Genomic DNA, 11,109 nt, shown 5'->3' with positions numbered 1-11,109 from the left:
AGCTCCAGGTTCACTGAGAGACTCTGTCCAGAAGAAAACATAGATAGAGATAGATGAAGGCACCCAACATCAACATCAGCCTTAGTCCTCCTTGCAAGCTCACCTATGGGTGCTCCAGCATAGACACACACATGCACACATGCACATGCACACACATACACACATACAAACACAGACACACATGCATGCACACATATGCACACACGTATACACAGAGACACACACATACACACATGTGCACACACCCATGAACATACATGTACACACACATGTACACACATACACATGCAGACACACATATGGATACACACACATGTGCACACATGCACACACATACACATGGACACACAGCACACACATACACATGGACACACAGCACACACATGCACACACATGCACACACACATGCATACACACATGCAATCACATACATAGAGTAATATAAATTTTTTATAATTTACCATCCAGGTAATGTTCTACTCACATTCACACTAGAAAATCACACAAAATAAAGAACTTAGAAATACATTTACAGAAGGGAAAACTATTTGATGAACATTTTAAAAAAGTATGCACAGCAATAATGACACTTCATAGTAGCTAAAACTATGGAAAATGTAAATTTATAATTACATGCTCAAAATAATTTTTTTAGAATTCTAAGAATTCACACTATTATCTTGATAGTAGTTATACATGTAAGTGTGTACATGGGAATATGATCATAGAATGTATATATACATATGAGCATATATGCATAGCAGACACATGCTTGAAATTTTTCATAAGAAAATTATCTGGAAAGACTATCAAATATTATCTTGCATTATTGATGTCCCTATCACTGTGATAAAGCACCATGACTGAAGGCAACTTAGCAGAGAGAAAGTTCATGTTGTCTTCTGGTTCCCGAAAGCTCAGACTCCATTATGGTAGCTGTAGTTGGGAGCAGGAAGAAGAATGATTACGTCACCTACCGCAAGCAAGCAAAATGCTAAGAGAGCGAACAGGGAGTGGCAAGTGTCTTAAAACTCTCAAAGCCCATTTCCAGTGACAAATTTCCTCCCTCAAGACCACACCCACTAAACATCCCTGAACAATGCCACTAGCTAAAGATCAAGTATCAGACGCCTGAGTCTAAGGGCAAAATTCACTTTGAAATCATCACATATGTTTCCTATGAAAACATTAATTACTGCATTGGAAATTGCACATTATGTAATTGGAAACTACAAGCCGCTCCTTATTGGTGATATCTGGAGTAAGCCCCACCTCCCTCAAAAAGATGCACACATGCATCTTCATGGCTAGAATCTGAATATGCTTTGTTTACGGCAAAGAGAAATCTGGATTTTTAGCCAGGTCACTTTAAATTGGGGTCTGCAAAAGCTGAAGTGGGAAGCAAAAAGAGAATGGCAGTCACAGTGATGAAAATGAGACCTCTTAGGGACCTGCCCAGCATCCTGAAGTCATCTTATGTAAAACCCCCTTTAAGTGGAAAAAAAACACTCCCCCTTCTCCTTCTTCCTCTCTCTCTCTCTTCAAGAGGCTGCGCACACCTCCATTTTCTTTCTCTCTCTCTTTCCCACTCTTCCTCTCTCTATGCCTCTTTCTTTCTCTTTCCTCTCCCCTCCCCTGCTGTGGGATGTCATTCTGTATGCTGTGAATGTGTGTGTTGCTCTGCTTTGTTGATAAATAAAATGCTGATTGACCAGTAGCCAGGCAGGAAGTATAAGTGGGGTAAGCAGACAAGGAGAATTCTGGGAAGAGGAAGGGCTGGGTCAGGAGTCCCCAGCCAGACACAGAGGAAGCAAGATGACAAGGCAGAACTGAGAAAAGGCACCAAGCCACTTGGCTAACCATAGATAAGAATTATGGGTTAATTTAAGATGTAAGAGCTAGCCAGCGAGAAGCCTGAGCCATTAGACCATATAGTTTAAAAATAATATAAGCCTCTATGTGTTTATTTGGGTCTGAACAGCTGCAGGACCAGGTAGGACACAGAAAAACTTCCAGCTACACTCCCCCTTTAATAATAAAACTTTCCATATGGATGCCTTGCCTGCAGGGTGTGAGTAACTTTCCCCTGAACCACACCATCGCCTGCCACATCTGCATGGCACCTTGACTCAAACCTTCCAAGGCCTCTCCTGTGCCATTTCACAACATGAAGATCTTCCCAAAAGTAGGAAAAACAATTAATTAAGTTTTCTCTAAAATTTCTAAGAGAAAGAGCCCTGATTCTCACCAGCATAGGATCATGCCAGACTTCTGAAGGGCAGAGTGGAAGGTGATTAATTTGTGTTGCTTTCACTCAGCGTGTGTGTGGTAGTTTGTCAGAATGCCAATAGGAAACTTAGGAGATACATGTCATTTCAGCTTTTTAAAACACGTAGCCTATCTAATACAACTGGAGCCTCAGTTTACAAACGAAGCCCACAGTCATAAGGCTGTTTAACAAGGCAGGCCCACACATGCTCTGGCTGCTACTGTACTTAGACGCTTAGGAATGAGGAACTTCCTCTATCCAGAACTGAGAGTCTTTGCACTTGTACTTACAAACCTTGCGTGCATGTAGAACCTGGCCAGCTGCAGGTGTTTTGTCTCAGGTGAGGAGGTAAGGACTTGGATTTGAAGTCAGACAAATCTTCATTTCAATCCAATTACTATCTGGGTGACATAAAACAAGCCATTCAGTTGAGCCTGTTGTCTCCTGTATAAACTTAGAAAAATAATTTCTACCTTATAGAGTGAGAAAAAAAGCATTTGCTGAAATAATCTATGAACAAAGTGTCTGAGAGCGAGCCTTCTATAGATTTTGTTTTTAATAAATGTTATTTATTGTTGGCAGAGACTATTACTTTGTTCTAATGACTCTAGGAGGCCTTTTTGTTCCTCCAGACAATGTTTTAGGGTTTGTTTCTACCTTTTCTCATATCTGTCAGGTTCTGATTAAGGAGTGGTGGTTAGTGCCTGTGGCCAGAATTACAGCTACAGACGGGGGAGCTATTAACAAAGTACAAGTGTTGAGGAAGTAGCTTTTAGAGATGTGTGCTTCAGCTATCCATAATGTGAATCCAGGAGCAAAAATGCACTATAAATAATATAAACTCATCCCATGGGATTATATCACAGAGGAACAAAGGCAGAAAAAAGGTCCTGGGAAATTTCTTTCAGAACTTGCACTTGGCTGGTTTGCTACAAGAGTCAACAGATGCTGCAGTGCATCTCCATTAGAATGCAAATTCTGTCAACCCTGTTTCCTTATCAGACCACCCAATGCTCAGGTCTCTCAGAATATTCAGCACACATATGCTATAGGTCCAGGTACTATACAAACTTCTACAGGGAAATCCTTGCCGATGTCCCTCAAGCTCTTGGTTCATTATCCTTAGGATTTTTTTGTTTGTTTGTTTTGTCTTTAATGATAATTTATGAACAATCATTAATTTTAGATACTTATCTACAGAAGATACTGACAGACACTTTTAGATTTTTAACTTGACTTTATGTGTATGTGTGTTTTATTTGCATTTATGCCCTTGTACCCCTCGAAAACCTAGTGCCAGTGGAGGCCGGAAGAGGGTGTCAGATCCCCAGAACTGGAGTTTCAGACAGTTGTGAGACACCATGTATGTGCTGAGAATCAAACCCAGGTCCTCTGGAAGGGCAACAAATGCTCTTGATTTCTGAGCCATTTCTCCAGTCCCCATGAACATTTCTTTTCATGGTTTCTCTGGTGCTGGGTTGTCTAGTACTTGGCCCACTGTGGACTCGGAGAGCAAGTGAATGAACAGAGTAATTACCAAATGAACTATGAGGATGAGGTGATGGAAATGATCACTGACCTACAAAAGTGGCCTTCCTAGTTGAAAGGGGGGTGTATCAGGGAAAATTTTTGCCCCTGCGGATTGCCAACACACAGTCAAAAGGCTTCAGACCATCTGGATCATTTGTATGTGTGTTTCTTATTCTTAGGGAACTGGGAGTGAGTGAAAAATCCTTCCTTGGAATTGAGTTCTTCTCAGAAAACTGCTAATAAAAAGTGATAATAAATCATTTCAATTGCTGAAGTTTTTGTGAAAACGTGTTGACTCTCTTGGGAGTTGGGGAGGAGGGCTTCTGCACGTGGGAAAACCCACTGTGTCTAGACACAGTGTGACTCTTGCTTGTCAGTGAAGTCTCTGTACTTGTAGACCCCTCATTCAGCTGACCTTGGTCCTGTTTACTGCTTCAGATTATTTGAACCAACCACAGATGCACTGAAACAGCAGGACAACTTAGCAGAATGGAGCATTTCCAGTAATAACAATTCATTAAGATCATTATCCACTATGACACAGGGCATTCCTAATCACCTCTATGATTGCTATAATTCCTAATGACACTGAATCATTAGTATTCTGATATTCCAAAGTGTTTAATACATGCTAGCAGCCTTATTAAAACAAAAATCTACAGTCCTTGATTAAATATTTCTCATCATTTCATTTTGAAAGCTCCAGTCATCCATATTTTAAAATCTGCTCTACAATATATACGGAGACCCCAAAGTTTCACCTGTGAAGAGGATCTCAAAAAAAGTTTTTAGTCCAGCCAACTGCTTTTTATTTTCACTTCCCCTTCTCTCAATTTCTTTCACAAACATTACTGTGGTGGAGATGTGTCTTCATTATATCACTTTAGGGCTCTTTTATCATATCATAGTTACATAATAAAATCATTTTTCTGAGACTTAACAGTTGAGCCTCCCCAGCTCCTTAAGCCTTGTTTTATAATTGATACTATGATTAACTTTGATCCCTTGGGATATTCTCTACCATTTCTATTTACTAGAAATGTCAACAAGTAGGCCATGGGCAATGGAGAAATAGAAATGAGAGCCTCTGCCCGTATTTGTAATGTTTATCATTAAACACTACTGAGATACATTGAATGCTTAAAACCCAAATCTGTCCATAAACAAATTTACATGACTATAAGGTGAGGTCCCAATTATCCTGAGATTATCGACTTCTTATTTCCTTAACTGAAAGCTCATAGAAAGGATTATGTTTCCAATGGAACTTGGAAGAGCCTGGAACATCTAGGTAACCTCATAGGAAACAAGTACATGGGCCATAGAAACAGGAGAGAAATAGAATGTGCTGAGAGAAACTGGTCAAATCCATGGGGAATGGGGGTGCCTGTCATCACAGGCCAGAGTGAAACAGTAGCACTAATGACTATGGTGGGTCTGCTGGCTATCTTTCCCATCCTGCTGGCTTTCAGGTTCTTATCAGCAGCTTCGTTTTCTTAGGAGTCAGCAGCTCCTTATCTCTGAACCTGTCTTTGCTCAAATATTTCTTCTCCAGTGTGGCTAAGACCACTTACAACATGTTTTATTCTTATTGTGTCTTTCGGTCACTTCCATGAAAAATTTTACAATAAAGGGCATCTGATAGAATTAAGTCATCACTAAGTATGAAGCAATACAGTTGGCTAAAATTCCCAGGCCATATCCTCTCATAGATAATGATCTAATCTCCCAACATCCAACATATGTCAGACCCATGAACTTTGGCTTTATCCCCAATATAAACCCTATGATTAGAGTAACAGTTATTACATGACTGAACATAAACTTTAAGTACAAAGAAACAATGGTGACCATTTATCTCTAATGAGGTATTTAGATGCCAATTAAATGCCTGATGAAATTATTTTGCTTTAAATTTCCTTACTAATACAAAGAAAACTTTGTACAAATACTGACTCCAAATTATTACTTATATTATTCTATGTGATATAAACACTGCAATGACTTTGTATTCTATATTTCATTTTGTTTTTTGATTGCCAATTTTTATTGAAAATAAATTATTTTGCATACAATATATTGTTATCACATTTTCTCCCTCTTCTCCTCCCAGATCTCCTCTACTTCCCAATCTACCCAACCTCATGCTTTCTTTCTCTCTCTTTCTCTCTTTAGAAAGCAAACAGGCAAATGAAAAACAAACAAATAAGAATAAATATAAAACAAAGAAAAGCAAAAGCATAAGAAATAAACACACATACAAATCTTTTTTTAAAAAAATTTAAAACTTTGATGCACAAGCAAAAGCCTGATAAGGTTTTAAAAAATTCCCAAACGAAGCAATATGAGAAAAAAAAATCTCCAAAAATGCCATTGAGTTTGTTTTATGTTGGCTGTCTATTGCTGGGCATTGGGCCTTCCCTCAAATGTAGTTTGTATACCCAGTGAGTCTTTGTTGAAAAAAAAGAAAAGAAAAGAAAAAAACAACCAATTTCCCTTTGCAAGCAATTGCCAATTGGAGATAGCTGCTTGGTTAGGTGGTTAGGAATGGAAGCAAATGTCCACTGCCCCCTCCAAGCTATGACACCATCTGGTTTGGATCTATGCAGGCCTCTTCCACATAATTCCTTGACTCTTCAGGGGAGGAGCTTGATTGAGACATCCCATTTAGGACCAAGTGTTCCAATGTCTCTCTCTCTCCTCACATTGTTCAGCTGTGGATCTCTGTATTGATGTAGAATATTATTTAAAGGTATGTTACTTCTGTTTATGCTGCATTCGTTTAACTCTGTGAAGCTACTTTGTGAAGTTAGTCTGTGAAGATACTTTGCCTGTCTAAAACACCTGATGGTCTAATAATGAACTGAACAGCCAATAGCAAGACAGGAGAAAGGATAGGCAGGGCTGGCAGGCAGAAACAATATATAGAAGGAGAAATCTGGGAGGAGAGGAGATCTAGGAGCCAGAGAAGGAGGAGGACTCCAGGGGCCAGCCACCCAGCTACACAGCAAGCCACAGAGTAAAAGTAAGATTTATAGAAGTAAGAGAACAGGAAAAGCCCAGAGGCAAAAGATAGATGGGATAATTTAAAATAAAAAAAAAGCTGGCTAGAAACTAAGTTAAGATAAGACCGGGCATTCATAATTAAGAATAAGACTCCATGAGTGATTTATTTGGGAGCTGGGTGGTGCCCCCCCGCAAAAAAAAAACAGCAGAAAAAAACAACACTGTACTGATTCTGATCTACTGCAGGAAGAATCTTCTCTGATGATGACTGAGCAAGAGACTGATCTATAGTCATAGTAAAATGTCATTAGGAGTCATTTTATTTCTATGTTACTTTAGTATAACAATTGCTGTGGAATAATGCTTTTGTACACTGGTTTGATAAAACATTGATTGGCCAGTAGCCAGGCAGGAAGTATAAGCAGGCAAGGAGAATTATGGGAAGAGGAAGGTTTAGTCTGGAGATGCCAGCCTGCTGTCCAGGGAGCAGCATGCAATGGCACACAGGTAAAGCCACAGAAAAGGTGATGACATATAGAACAGAAATGGGCTGAGTTTAAGTGTAAGAGCTAGTCAGTGGTAGGCCTGAGCTAATGGCTGAGCAGTCTTAATTAATATAAGCCTCTATGTGTTTATTTGGGTCTGAGCGGCTGTGGACCAGGTGGTACACAGGAAAACTTCAGCCACAAACAATAGCATTTGGTTTCCCCCTAGGTCATGGTCTATTCTAGTCTCAGGTTCCATCTCATGGAGTGAGCCTTACATCTGATCAGATGGCAGTTACCCCTCCAACATTTATGCCACTATTATACCAGTGTATCATTCAGGTAGGTCACAATTGTAGATAATGGGGTTTGTAGTTGGGTTGGTGATCACCTCTCTTCTCTGGTAGCATTCCCTGAGTACCTTCCAGTACCATGAACAATAGTCCATGGGGATGAAGGCTCTAATTAAGCCCTAGCTCAACTTCTTTATGTTCAATGAGGTATATAAGTATTGTCTTCAGCAATTGGGCCTTACCATCAGTTTGTGGAGAGCAACCACTAGGTGTGGCAAGAAATGAATCATTTGTGGATTTCTATAAGATCGCACTTGGCCAACAATTCAATTAGATATAACCCATTCTGGCACTGGAGCTTTTACTTGGTGGTGAAAAATATCTATTTTGGGATATTCTCTCCCTGTTATTTGGTGACTCCGTGTGTGTGTGTGTGTGTGTGTGTGTGTGTGTGTGTGTGTGTGTGTGAAATAAATCTAAATATTAAATATACATATATAAGAAATAAGTAAAATAAATGTGTGTGTGTGTGTGTGTGTGTGTGTGTGTGTGTGTGTGTGTGTGTGTGTATTTATGAAGTTTCTTCTGTGGTAGACTTCCATATAGGCCCTGTAATGGCCTTCAGTGTTACTTTTCTCTCCACATATTCCCTCCATTACCCAATCTTCAGTCTGCCTCTCTGTTGTATTTTATATACAGATCTACTAAAGATAATTTCGGGGACACCTTTTGAGTGGAACACTGTAAAATGCAGTGGTGGAAAATAAGGATATAACAAAATAAGGAAAGAAACATCTATGTTCCTGGTCCAAATGAAATTTAAAACATGATACAGAAGATGCAAATTTTATACAAATGTAAATAATGTAAAGGAGTGAATAGTATTGGGGAGAAAAAAAAGAATCTCCCTGAAAGCTTGAAAAGCCTGTATGGTGTCAGCATTCCCTTGGGAGCTGTGTGGGTATACATTTCTCTCTACAGGTGAAAGAGACCACAAGCTTCAGAGGGAAAACTATTCTGGATGCTAAGACATGAAGAATGAAAAAGGGATGTAGCTTCTCACCTGCTACACAATGGATGAGACTGAGCAGTAGGCTGATCTTCAATCACATTTGGGACTTTACTTAGTAAGTATATAGAATGGGACTGGTGTGGAGACTGTTTTGAAATGCATTGAAGGATGTATAAATCGTATACAATCTTTACCCCAAAAGACATATAAAGAGGTAAGTGTATTATATACCATTATAAATAATAACACAATAAATATTTTAACTCAAAATACCACAGAAATACTGCAAAACTGGAGTATCAGGAAAGTAAGGAAATTAAATCTTAAAGAGGAATAAGACTTCCCCAGGAGAAACTAGAGAGAAGTTACTGAAGGAAGCAGACTCCAACAATGTACACTTGTAAAAGAAAACATTTGATTCAGTTATTGAAATTTTGTTTGTGAAAAGATGGTCGTGTGTGAGTGATGTGGCAGAGGACATGACTAGACAACTGTGGATTGACAACTACCATGTAATAGTATGAAGTTCCAAGGAGATCGAGATTAAGTTAACTTCAAGATTTGTAGTAACAATTGTGTTTAATAAAAGTTTTATTTATTTTAATAAGCATTTAGTGTATGTTTAGAACAATTTTTTTCAACCCAGATATCCTACTTAGCTTTACATGTTCAACTGACACAGCCTAGAGTCATCTAGAACAGCCTTAACTGAGGAATTTTGTAGGTCAGGTTTGACTGTGGAAACATCTGTAAGATGTTGTGTTGATTATTGATTGATGTGAGAAGGCCCAGCCCACTGAGCATAGAACTATTCATTGAGCAGGTTCATGTGCTGAATTTAAAAAAAAAAGAAAGAAAGAAAAGAAATACTAAAAGTGACCCTAATATTGAGCCAGTATTGGTTTTCCTATGTGGTTCCTGCCCTGATTTCCCTCAGGGATGGATTGTGACTTCGAAGTGTAAACCAAATAAGCCTTTTCCTTCTCTGAGTTGTTCTTGGTCATACACAGTAGCAGAGAGCAAACCAGAAAATCAACTTATCTAATATATAGAATTCGTTGATAGTAACACTTCATATGGAAGTCAGAGCTCAATGAATTTTAGTCTTTCCTATTACCAACTAGGTAATATGGCAGAAGCTACTTAACCTTTTCTGAAGCCAGTTTTGTAAATAAAGAAGATAATCAGACTTTTCGTGGCTATTGGAAATAGTAAATCAGTGATGTCAGTAACTGTTACATGATGAATACACTATACACATAGCCATCACCAAGTCTCCAAGACTGTTGTTTACAAATTATGTGAGCCATCCAATTTTCCTTAAGTGCTGGTAGTTCCTTATAGAACATAGATGTACTCTGGGCTGTTGTATGCCAAGGACTGGGGACACTTGAGACCTTCATGGCCCCCTCCTTCCCAAACTCATGTTCACCTCAGTGACCCCTAAAAAAATTCTGTAGGCTCCAGCTTGGAAAGTGCTGTGATGTTTTACAGCTGCCTGTCTTCAAATGAATTATTGAATAAACAGATGAATTGATCTAGAGTTCTCCTCTCAAATTTATTTTACTTTTTATTCATTTTGGTGGGCATCAGCATTCAAAATGTTCCTTTCTTTAATACCACACCATTTACTGTGCCATTTAAATTCTATAGTGAGTTTCAATCTTGCCTGCTTTATGTCCTTTAAGTTAGTAAATTTGATAAAGCATCACTCAAAAAATTTTACTATGTTTCTATGCAGGATATGCTTAAGCAAATCAATAAAGCTTCTCTTCTCCCCTGTGTAGAGAGCTTCTGGATGGCAAGTATCCCATGGGAGCACAGCCTGGCACGCTGACAGCATCCATCTCTAGGCAGATGGGAAAAAACAACCAGTCCAGATCCAAGCTATATATGACTAAACAGCAGTTAAGTTAGCCTCCCATGCCTCCAGGGTTAATGATCTTATATAGCACATCCTTATTTGTATATTACTATTTTAATTTGTCAGAAGATATTTTTAGAAGTAAAATTAGGCTTAAATTTCCTTAAAGGCCATTATGTGTCATAGGGCTGGATGTAGCACAAATTGTTAGAAGGCCTTATTAATAACAACAAACTCCGAGTCAGGTATTGGGATGAACGCTGAAAGATGAGAGAAACAGAACCAGCCACAGCTAACCTCACCTTGCCAATTCCTCAGCTGATCTCATTTCCTTAGACTGAAATCCTCTGAGTCTTCATCCGGAATGAATCTCAGCTGAAATACTGCTCAAAGCCTAAAAGCTTAACAGACTCTAGTTCCTGGTTTTCATGCCTTATATACCTTTCTGCTTCCTGACATAACTTCCTGGGATTAAAGGTGTGTGTTGCCATGCATGGTTGTATCCAGTGTGGCTTTGAACTCACAGAGATCTGCATGGATCTCTGCCTCCAGAATGCTAGGATTAAAGGTGTGTGTGCCACCATTTTCTGGCCTCTATGTCTATCCAGCATCTATACTGTTCTCTGAGCCCAGATAAGTTCATTAGGGTG

The sequence above is a fragment of the Peromyscus maniculatus genome, chromosome 17 (genome assembly GCF_049852395.1).
Source record: "Peromyscus maniculatus bairdii isolate BWxNUB_F1_BW_parent chromosome 17, HU_Pman_BW_mat_3.1, whole genome shotgun sequence".
Taxonomy (NCBI): domain Eukaryota; kingdom Metazoa; phylum Chordata; class Mammalia; order Rodentia; family Cricetidae; genus Peromyscus; species Peromyscus maniculatus.
Note: the sequence above shows the minus strand (reverse complement) of the source record.